Genomic DNA, 10,000 nt, shown 5'->3' with positions numbered 1-10,000 from the left:
CTGAGTTCACAGCACTCACTCACACACACACACACACACACACACACACACACACACACACACACACACACACACACACACACACACACACACACACACACACACACACACACACACACACACACACACACACACACACACACACACACACACACACACACACACACAATTGGTGCTCTCTTTGCCTCAGCAATGGAAATATGTACTTTACTGCTGGCACAATTCGCACCCTGTTGAACCCTTCACACCAATCCAGATAGCTAATCGCATATCCAAAAAGAACACAAACACAGAAGAGAAACTAAATAAAACTGCTTTGAGCATTAAGTCTGAGACACGCCATTTAGCTGCCATTAGACCGAGCGTCCGCTCTCTCCCTGAATAGCTGAGCAGGTGTTGTTTTAGCCTTGGTGGAGACCAGCCACAGGGCCACATCCCTCTCTGCCACATGGGCTGCCTATAAACATGCACACTTCCTGGAGCTCCAGAGTGGCAATCAGCCAAGTGGTGAAAGTTACAACAGCAGCAGTGCTACCGGGAGGAGAAAGAGGAGGAGGAGGAGGAGGGAGGTTGGTCCACACACATAGCTAACTAGACAACACATCGAGAAAGTGACAGCCAGGGAGACGGCGACAGTGGCTGAAAATACCATGTAAACATCAACAGCAGTCGAGCTCAAGCCGTGAGACTCAAGGACTATACATATGTATAAATACACATACAGCCGCGGAAAAAATTAAGAGACCACTTCAAAATTATCAGTTTCTCTGGTTTTACTATTTATTGGTATGTGTTAAAGTAAAATGTACATTTTTGTTTTATTCTATAACCTACTGGCAACATTCCTACCAAATTTCAAATAAAAATATTGTCATTTAGATCATTTATTTGCAGAAAAATGACAATTGGTCAAAATAGCAAAAAAGATGCAGTGTCTTCAGATCTCGAATAATGCAAAGAAAACAAGCTCATATTCATTTTTAAACTACACAATACTAATGCTTACACTTAGGAAGAGTTCAGAAATCAATATTTGGTGGAAAAACCTTGATTTAAAATCACAACTTTCATGTGCCTTGGCATGCTCTCCACCAGTCTTTCACATTGCCGTTGGGTGACTTTATGCTACTCCTGGCGCAAGAATTCAAGCAGCTCGGCTTCTTTTCATGGCTTGTGACCATCCATCTTCCTCTTGATCACATTTCAGAGGTTTTTGATGGGATTCAGGTCTCGAAATTGGGCTGGCCATGACAGGGTCCTGATCTGGTGGTACTCCATCCACACCTTTACTGGCCTGGCTGTGTGGCATGGAGCATTGCCCTGCTGGAAAAAACATTTCTCAGAGTTGGGGAACATTGTCAGAGCTAAAGGAAGCAAGTTTTTCTTCCGGGACAACGTTGTACTTTGCCTGGCTGAGGTTTGTAAAAGACCATAAGGATTGAAAAAAGCGGACTGGAGGGTCTTCTAGTTCGTCTTCTCTGATGAGTCCAATTTTCAGCTTTGCCCAACACATGGTCGTCTGATGGTTAGACGGAGACCTGGAGAGGCCTACAAGCCAGAGAGTCTTGCACGTACTGTGAAATCGGACTCATCAGAGAAGACGAACTTAGAAGAATTTCCAGTCCGCTTTTTCAATCCTTATGGTCTTTTACAAACCTCAGCCAGGCAAAGTACAACGTTGTCCCGGAAGAAAAACTTGCTTCCTTTTGCTCTGACAATGTTCCCCAACTCTGAGAAGTGTTTTTTCCAGCAGGGCAATGCTCCATGCCACACAGCCAGGCCAGTAAAGGTGTGGATGGAGTACCACCAGATCAGGACCCTGTCATGGCCAGCCCAATTTCGAGACCTGAATCCTATAAAAAACCTCTGAAATGTGATCAAGAGGAAGATGGATGGTAACAAGCCATGAAAAGAAGCCGAGCTGCTTGAATTCTTGCGCCAGGAGTAGCATAAAGTCACCCAACGGCAATGTGAAAGACTGGTGGAGAGCATGCCAAGACACATGAAAGTTGTGATTTTAAATCAAGGTTTTTCCACCAAATATTGATTTCTGAACTCTTCCTAAGTGTAAGCATTAGTATTGTGTAGTTTAAAAATGAATATGAGCTTGTTTTCTTTGCATTATTCGAGATCTGAAGACACTGCATCAATTTTGCTATTTTGACCAATTGTAATTTTTCTGCAAATAAATGATCTAAATGACAATATTTTTATTTGAAATTTGGTAGGAATGTTGCCAGTAGGTTATAGAATAAAACTAAAATGTACATTTTACTTTAACACATACCAATAAATAGTAAAACCAGAGAAACTGATAATTTTGAAGTGGTCTCTTAATTTTTTCCGCGGCTGTATATATATATAAATATAAATAAACAGCCAGGAGGAGGAAGTATAGTTATAACCAGAGTTCGCAGAAGGCACAGATGTTGGGAGCTGACAGCGGAGAACGGACGCGAGAGCCTTAGCCTGGGGTGACCTGACCTCCTCCAGGAAAGGGAAGGCCTGGTTCATGTAAAGGTGCGTAATGAAGGAAGGGTTTAGCCTTTCCTGAAGAGTGGGGTCACACTCCATTGTGCATCGCTACAGTGAGTAATGTGTGTCGAATTTCAGGCTTTATATTTATATTTAGCAAGACTGGGGGAAGATCGGATCTTGGAAATGTCTTGCTGTGATGCACTCGGATCTGCAAACGGATCTATAACATGGGTACTGTAAAGTCGAGTCAAAGGACACTTATAGCAAGTATTATTTGCATAAAGTTTTACATAATTTTCTGGGCTGAAAAAAGGTTATTTAGAGAAGAAAACGACTTCTAAAGGGCTCTAATGGGTCCTACTACGAATCTCAGAGACTTCTAGGCAACACTTGATGGGAGCACAGACAATAGTACTTTAGCAATTTATGTCTGACATTGAGACTGTTTCTCTCTCCTCTTCTCTGGGCTTGATAAGCATAGCATAGTAATGCCTCTCATTTTGAAAGTTTTTCGTTTTTTTCACGGTTTGATGGGAGTGCTGAGTGCCATGGAGGTGCTGTGATGGATGGAGGTCGTTTACTGGCATCTTCCTCCACTGCACCACACAACAGGGACACATTCTAGAACATTAGGGGTTATTTGACTGCCCTCAACAGAACTCCTGAAGTGTCTACATGGAACTTTTATCCATTTCAAGTCAAGCAGAACCCTTTTCAAATGATTCTTCTGCCATGAACTTCATTGTGATTCACCGCTGCCTCATCCTGGCAAAAGTTTCCTTATTACGTTGTCAGAGAATCCATGAGGGAACCCTTTTTTTTGTAAGAGTACACAGCGCCATCCAATAAAGACATTTCCAGTGCGCACACTTACACGATCTGTCAGCGTTTTCATGTGAATGCGTGCTGCTCTAGATGTACTTTAATCTTTTATTGGGAGTGTAAAAAGAAGGGATTTCACTGCATGAATGAGGCCACGGGGCCCTCTCCTACACCCAGCCCTTGCATAAATATTTTCACTTGATCTCACTGTGGCACCTTGAAGTTTTGGATGACTTCAAGCGCCTCTGTATCAGTCATAGAGTTCTAAAGAACCCCTCTGTGGGCTCCTGTGGATGATAATGGAGACAAATAAACAATGATTGGGAATGAGGCCTGGCTGAATGGGTCTCGTGTGAATGGAGACTGAAGCGAGATGATGTAATCCACCTAAACTGTGACTCTGAACGGGAGCAGCTCATGCTGCACTAGCTTCAACAGGCTAACTCCTGAGAATGTAGCACTATCTTGACGTGTTATTCCCTGCTTGCTGCAGGTGTGTGTGCGCGCTTATGTGTGTGGAATATTTAATCAAAGAAGACCTAATTCACAGTGATCCATGGAGAATGTTGTGTGTGTGTGTGTGTGTGTGAGGTTGAGAAGAATTTAAGGCTATGAATGTGAGTGAGTGTGTATGTGTGCGTGTAGCAGGTGAGTATACTTTAGGGAAAGGAATTTGGAAACTGAATTTGTGTGTGTGTGTGTGTGTGTGTGTGTGTGTGTGTGTGTGTGTGTGTCCCATGTGCCCATTAAGCCCCACACTATAAAGCTAGCGGGTCAGTTCTCTGCAGGGATCAGCTCCATGTCGTAGTGTCTCTCCTGTCGGCCCCCTGCTGGTTTAATATGTTTCTCTGGCCCTTCCCTCACCCTCCCTCCTCCCCATTCCCATTCCCACTGCCCTGGCCCTGAACAGGGTGTGTGTGTGTGTGGGGGGGGCGGGGGCTCATAGACCTGGAGGCTGTGGAGGAGAGGAGAGGCGAGGCTCTGCCTAGCTGATCTCCCTGCTGTGCTGGGAGTCACAGAGAACACACACACACACACACACACACTTAGCTCCGCCAGCAACACACTGCTGAGGCTAAATATTATAGACTCCCGTAGGCGCAAAAGCGTAAGTGATCTCACAAACCACAAACACACTCAAACACACACACACACAGACTCCCTCCCTCCCTTACACACAAGACACGTACACACACACACACACATACACACACACACACACACACACACACACACACAGACTCCCTCCCTCCCTTACACACAAGACACGCACACACACACTTTTTTCGGAATGAACACTTGCAACACTGGTTTGATTTGGTTGTGACACAGTCCATATAGAGTATAGATGTAGGCATGTACAGTGGGTGTGTGTGTATACACATACACACACCTACACTCTAGGGTTGCTCTCTAAGTACCACGATCTGACAGCCAATGGAAACAACTCATCACACACACGCAGAGTTCACCTGCACAACAACTGATGTAAAAAACTATGGAAACTCCGCTGAGCTCAGCCAAGATTTGCCTTCAGAGTTGGCTAAAATTCTGCTGTGCTACACAGTCTGGGCCACAGGCAGGTAACAGATGGAAAAAAAAAAAAACCTAAAAAGAAAACCCATAACAGACCCGTCTCAAGAGTATTCCTATTTTGGAACGGAAACAGTGGCTAGAGGCGGAACCATGAGTGAGTACCGAATAGAATAGACTAGAACCAAGAAGGAAGGGCCGCGGAGTGAAAGAGGAGAACCTTAGAATCTCAATTTGGTCCCCGCCTGCGCTAGCTGTGCCTGTCTGATAAGCATTCCTGCCCCGTCTCTCCCGTCACTGATGCAGCAGGCGAGGATTACGTCATCAGGACAGGGTCTCTGGGAGGAAATTAGCATGCAGCAGAGGGGAGGGCTAGCTGCTGCTAGGAGAGGCTAATTACCATTGCATTCCTGATAATGCCACTGAGAGGGAGAGGGGGAGGGAGGGAAGGAAGGAGGGAGAGAGAGAGACGGCAAGAGAGGGAGAGGGGAAAGAGAGAGAGAGAGGGAGGCTAGTGTGGATGTGTGTGTGTGTGTGTGTGTGTGTGTGTGTGTGTGTGTGTGTGTGTGTGTGTGTGTGTGTGTGTGTGTGTGTGTGTCAAGAACAACATGCCAAAGCAGATGGTGAGCAGACCAAAGCAGCTCGCTGTCGAGAGTGCCATGGTGATGGTTAGAGGAGTGGAGGGGAAGGATGGATGTCTTTCCTATAGAGGCTCAATTCCCCTCACAGGAAATGACATGCAAGAAACGCACATGGGTAGTGCACCCACATACACTGGCATGCACACACACTTATGCGCTAATACACATATTCATACTTCCTAATCCTTTCACACTCACTCAGTCAATTATTGTGGCCTGCTACATAATTATTTATCTCTTTTCACCGAACAATTTCTGAAATTTCTATCAATCCATCTTGGCTGAAGTGGTCCCCTAATTTCACACGATTAAAAGCCCTCTCACAGTGTGTGTGTGTGTGTGTGTGTGTGTGTGTGTACGAAATTTTCTCCCGTCTCGGTTCTCAATAAAAACAAAAAATGATATAACTCTATCCATTGTTTAGCTAGTTTGGGCTTAGCAGCCCATGACGACCTGGACTGACTAATATTTCTCCATGCTTGCCAGCTAGCTAGTGAGGCCTTGAGTGAGGTGAGTGATGGTGGGAAGGGAGAGTAATGGACTAAATATGCTGGTTTTATTGGCACAAATGGTCCCCATCTGTAGATTTGTTAACGATACAATACAATTTTCTAATTTATAGCACATGTCACAGACCCCTTGGCTATGGGCACTTTGAGAACCACTGCTCTAGGAGAACTACCGCTTGAGTCGAGTCCAGGAGATTATATTCGACACCTGTCTGCTGTAGCTGATCAATACACACACGTCTGTGGCTGAGGTCCCATGATGCATCTGTGTGTGGCCAACCTTTTAAGGGTCCTGGGGAAGTGTTACTTCCAGTACAACACACCCACTTGGCCACTGGGGACTACCGTCACTCACATGTTGGCTGCTACTCTGCAAAACAGCAGCTGCCACTGGCACACACAACACACAACACACAACACACAACACACAACACACAACACACACACAGTGTAGTTCTCAGCAGGAGGTGTATACTGTATCAGACAGCCACAAGACTAGATTAGATATGGATAGCCGCCTGTTAACCAGTGTGTGTGTGTGTGTGTGTGTGTGTGTGTGTGTGTGTGTGTGTGTGTGTGTGTGTGTGTGTGCGCACTCGTCCACTCCACAACTTCAACACACACAGATATGACTGATACTTTGAGAGAAAGATAAAGCGAAAGAAAGTTACTGTGCGTGTGTGTGTGCGTGAGAGAGAGTGTGTGTGTGTGTGTACACTTGACTGTGAAGTGGCGGTGTAGAGGCTGTGCAGTAGGGCTGGTAAGAGTGTCAGGCGGCTCAGAGCAAAGCCAGTGGATGATGAAATATGAACACACTAAAGAGTGATGAATGCCACACACATCCCTCAGCTACAGCCCACGGAAGGATGGAGAGAAACAGACTGGAGCTAAGAGAGACAGAGAGAGAGAGAAAGATGGAGAAAAACAGACTGAAGCTAAGAGAGAGAGAGAGAGGGAGAGGGAGGGAGGGAGGGAGAGGGACCAAAGAAGGCAGTGGAGAGAAAGAATAAATAAGAGAATCACAAAGAGAGACAAATAAAAAAACAAAAGCAGATGAATGACAATGAAGAAAATAATAACAAAGAGCACAGAGACGGAAGCGAGACAGATTTCAAGAACAAACGGAGAAAGAGACAGGGAAAGAACTCTAGGGGCAGAGAGAGAGAGAGAGAGAGAGAGCGAGAGAGAGAGAGAGCATGAGAGAGAGAGAGAGAGACAGAGAGAGAGAGCAATGAGAGCTTTGAAAGTGCAGCTGCATTCCTCCTGCAACCCGCAACTACCAAGCCACATCACCTCCATCTCCTAATGCAAAAAGGGAGTGTGCGTGCGTGTCCGTGTGTGTGTATGCGTGCATGTGTGTGTGCGCGTTTGTGTGTGTTCGTGTGTGTACGTGTTCGTCTCTGTGTATGCGTGTGTGTGTGTGCGTGGTCGTCTGTCTGTGTGTGTGTGTGTGTGTGTGTGTGTTTGTCTGTTTGTGTGTGTGCATGCGTGTGTGTGTGTGTGTGTGTGTGTGTGTGTGTTCCTGTGTGTGCTTAGGGGCCACTGGGGACCACTATTTCCAAGCCACAGTATCCCAGCAACTAGAGAGAGAGAAAAAGAAAATGAGAGAGCAAGAGAGAGAACGAGAGAGAGAGAGAGAGAGAGAAAGAGAGAAAACGAGAGAGAGAGAGAGAGAGAGAGAGAGAAAAAGCAAACAGATGAATGAAGGACAACGAATGAGTGAGTGAGTGAGTGAGTGAGTGAGTGAGGGGGTCATGGCTCAGTGGGAGTGCTCTTGGCTCCATCCATGTGAATAATGGCAGGAAGGCAGTTTGCATGATGTCCCTGATCACTCTCACACACACACACACACACACACACACACAAACACAGAGAAAGAGAGAGAGAGAGTGAGCAAGAGAGAGAGAGAGAGAGAGAGAGAGAGAGAGCAACCCAGACCACCACCAGTCTCCATCATGGAGGCTGTAGTATGTGGACACAGAAGTCCTGTAAATGAAAAAAATAAACTCTTTCGCCTTGGGTGTCCCTGGCCAGGAAAGCTCTTTAGATTAGATGCTTGTTTGAGCTTCAATTAGCAGTAACTTCGCTAACTGAAAACAAACACCATAAATTCCAAGCCAAGTCAAGTCAACTCGTGCATTTAAAGCCAGGCACAGCTGGTGCAGTGAGTCATGGTTGTAAAACTTCTTTAAAAAAGAAAAAAGAAAAAATTGTAGGATAAGAGGAAAAGCGGTCGGCAGCAAACAAGCACAGTTAAGTGATAAGCCTGATTTAGTCGGGCTAGAAGCTGCCAGAACGCCACACTTGGAGCAGAAGCTGACGCCATAAACCAGACGAAGTCGCTAACAATCCAGCTAATCTCCTGACGGGGGGAAGAATGACTTATGAATTAAGATGAGGCTCACGACATGACCGCTCTCCACACAAGTCACTTGACAAGCAACGGCGCTCAACGCAAAGCACACAGCCACGCACGGATCAACACAAGAGGGCCTCTATGCGGAGCAGCTATCTGATGGCGCGGAAGAAGAGATTCCTTCTGCTGTGGCGCAAATTTACAAAAGATGCAAAATGTCAAGTCTCTGTCCCCCTGAGTGTTACATCGGGGGAAAAAAGAAAAGAGAGAGAAAGAGGGGGAGAGAAAAAGAGAATGAATGTCATGACAATCAGCCCCTGAGGGTGGGTGTGTGTGTGTGTGTGTGTGTGTGTGTTTTGTGTGTGTGTGTGTGTGTGTGTGTGTGTGTACATGAGAGAAAGACAGGGATCAACAGAGAGAGAGAGAGAGGGGGGGGGGGGATACAGTGATAAGAAAACAAACCATCAGACCACATCTATGCAAATGAGCCTCTCTAACTATCCTCCTGATCCATCTGTCTGGCAACAAACACAAACACCAAAACAAAACACTGTTTAATTACCTTTTGCAAATCCTATCAATGTTGTTAATTACTCCCTTAATATCACTCGAAGAATTCCTTTTCAAACATTTCAAAACAAATAGTCGTTTCTTTGTGTAAACCCGATCATGGTGTATGAGGATTCGGCACATGATGATATAATCGTGGTCAAAAAACAAGAGATTAGATTGAGGGAAAGAGATACAAGTATCGTGATCATCTGTTAGGGAGAGGACAACTCTGAAGAGTTAGTCCAGGCACTTGGGATTGTGTTGAGTTAGACTACCTGACAGGCCTTAAGCTTAGAGAAGCAGGAGAGTGGACTTCTCATAATGGGGGGTTGCATGTGTAAGTACCCATCAGAGTAATTAAGACGAGGCACTGCCCTCACTGGCCCGTCTGTAAGGCTCTAAACTGCAGAGATTAACTTCAAATATAGTGAGTGAGGAGAGAGAGAGAGAGAGAGAGAGAGAGAGAGAGAGAGAGAGGCGAGAGAGGAGGAGGAGGAGCAGGAGGAGGAGTGGACGAGTGAGTGAGAGAGAGAGAGAGAGAGAGAGAGCGAGAGAGAGAGAGAGAGAGGCGAGAGAGGAGGAGGAGGAGCAGGAGGAGGAGTGGACAAAGCGATTTGATTCCCACATGGCTCGAGAACCTTGAAGCACTCATGAAAATAACATTGGTAAAAAAGAAAAGAAAGAAAGAACAAAAACTGGAGAGGGAGAAAAGAAAGAGGAGGAGGAAGAGAGGCAGATGTCGGAAGTGAGCGTCGGGTTGGATCTGGTGGCGTAGCGAGGCGGTGGCGGGGGGCTGAGCTCTTCTGGCGAGGATGTAAGAGAGGGAATAAAGACTCTGATCAGGGCCCCCCCACCTCTCCACTCGTCCTTTTCCTCGCTCTGTCGTTCGCTGGCGAGCAGGAAGCAGTGGAGAGGTGCAGCTGCTGGCTGAGGGAGACTCACAGATGGAGCTGGAAGCTCTGAATCAACACACTGCCTGCTATTTACCTCACACACACACACACACACACACACACACACACACACACACACGGAACCAATAACCCTCACGCTCCTTCTTTCTGATCCATGACACAGACACACACAATATTCACATACGACACACTGAC

The 10,000-nt window shown here is 46.1% G+C and overlaps 1 protein-coding gene across 17 annotated transcripts in view; it reads right to left on the bottom strand.

Annotated features, from left to right (window-relative positions):
* The window catches only part of caska (calcium/calmodulin-dependent serine protein kinase a), a 190,068-nt gene that overhangs the window by 104,177 nt on the left and 75,891 nt on the right, over positions 1-10,000 (bottom strand). The window lies entirely within an intron of this gene.

Source organism: Sprattus sprattus (assembly GCF_963457725.1).
Source record: "Sprattus sprattus genome assembly, chromosome: 5".
Classification (NCBI taxonomy): domain Eukaryota; kingdom Metazoa; phylum Chordata; class Actinopteri; order Clupeiformes; family Clupeidae; genus Sprattus; species Sprattus sprattus.
The sequence above is the reverse complement of the archived record's forward strand: the minus strand, read 5'-3'. Positions and strand labels throughout refer to the sequence as shown.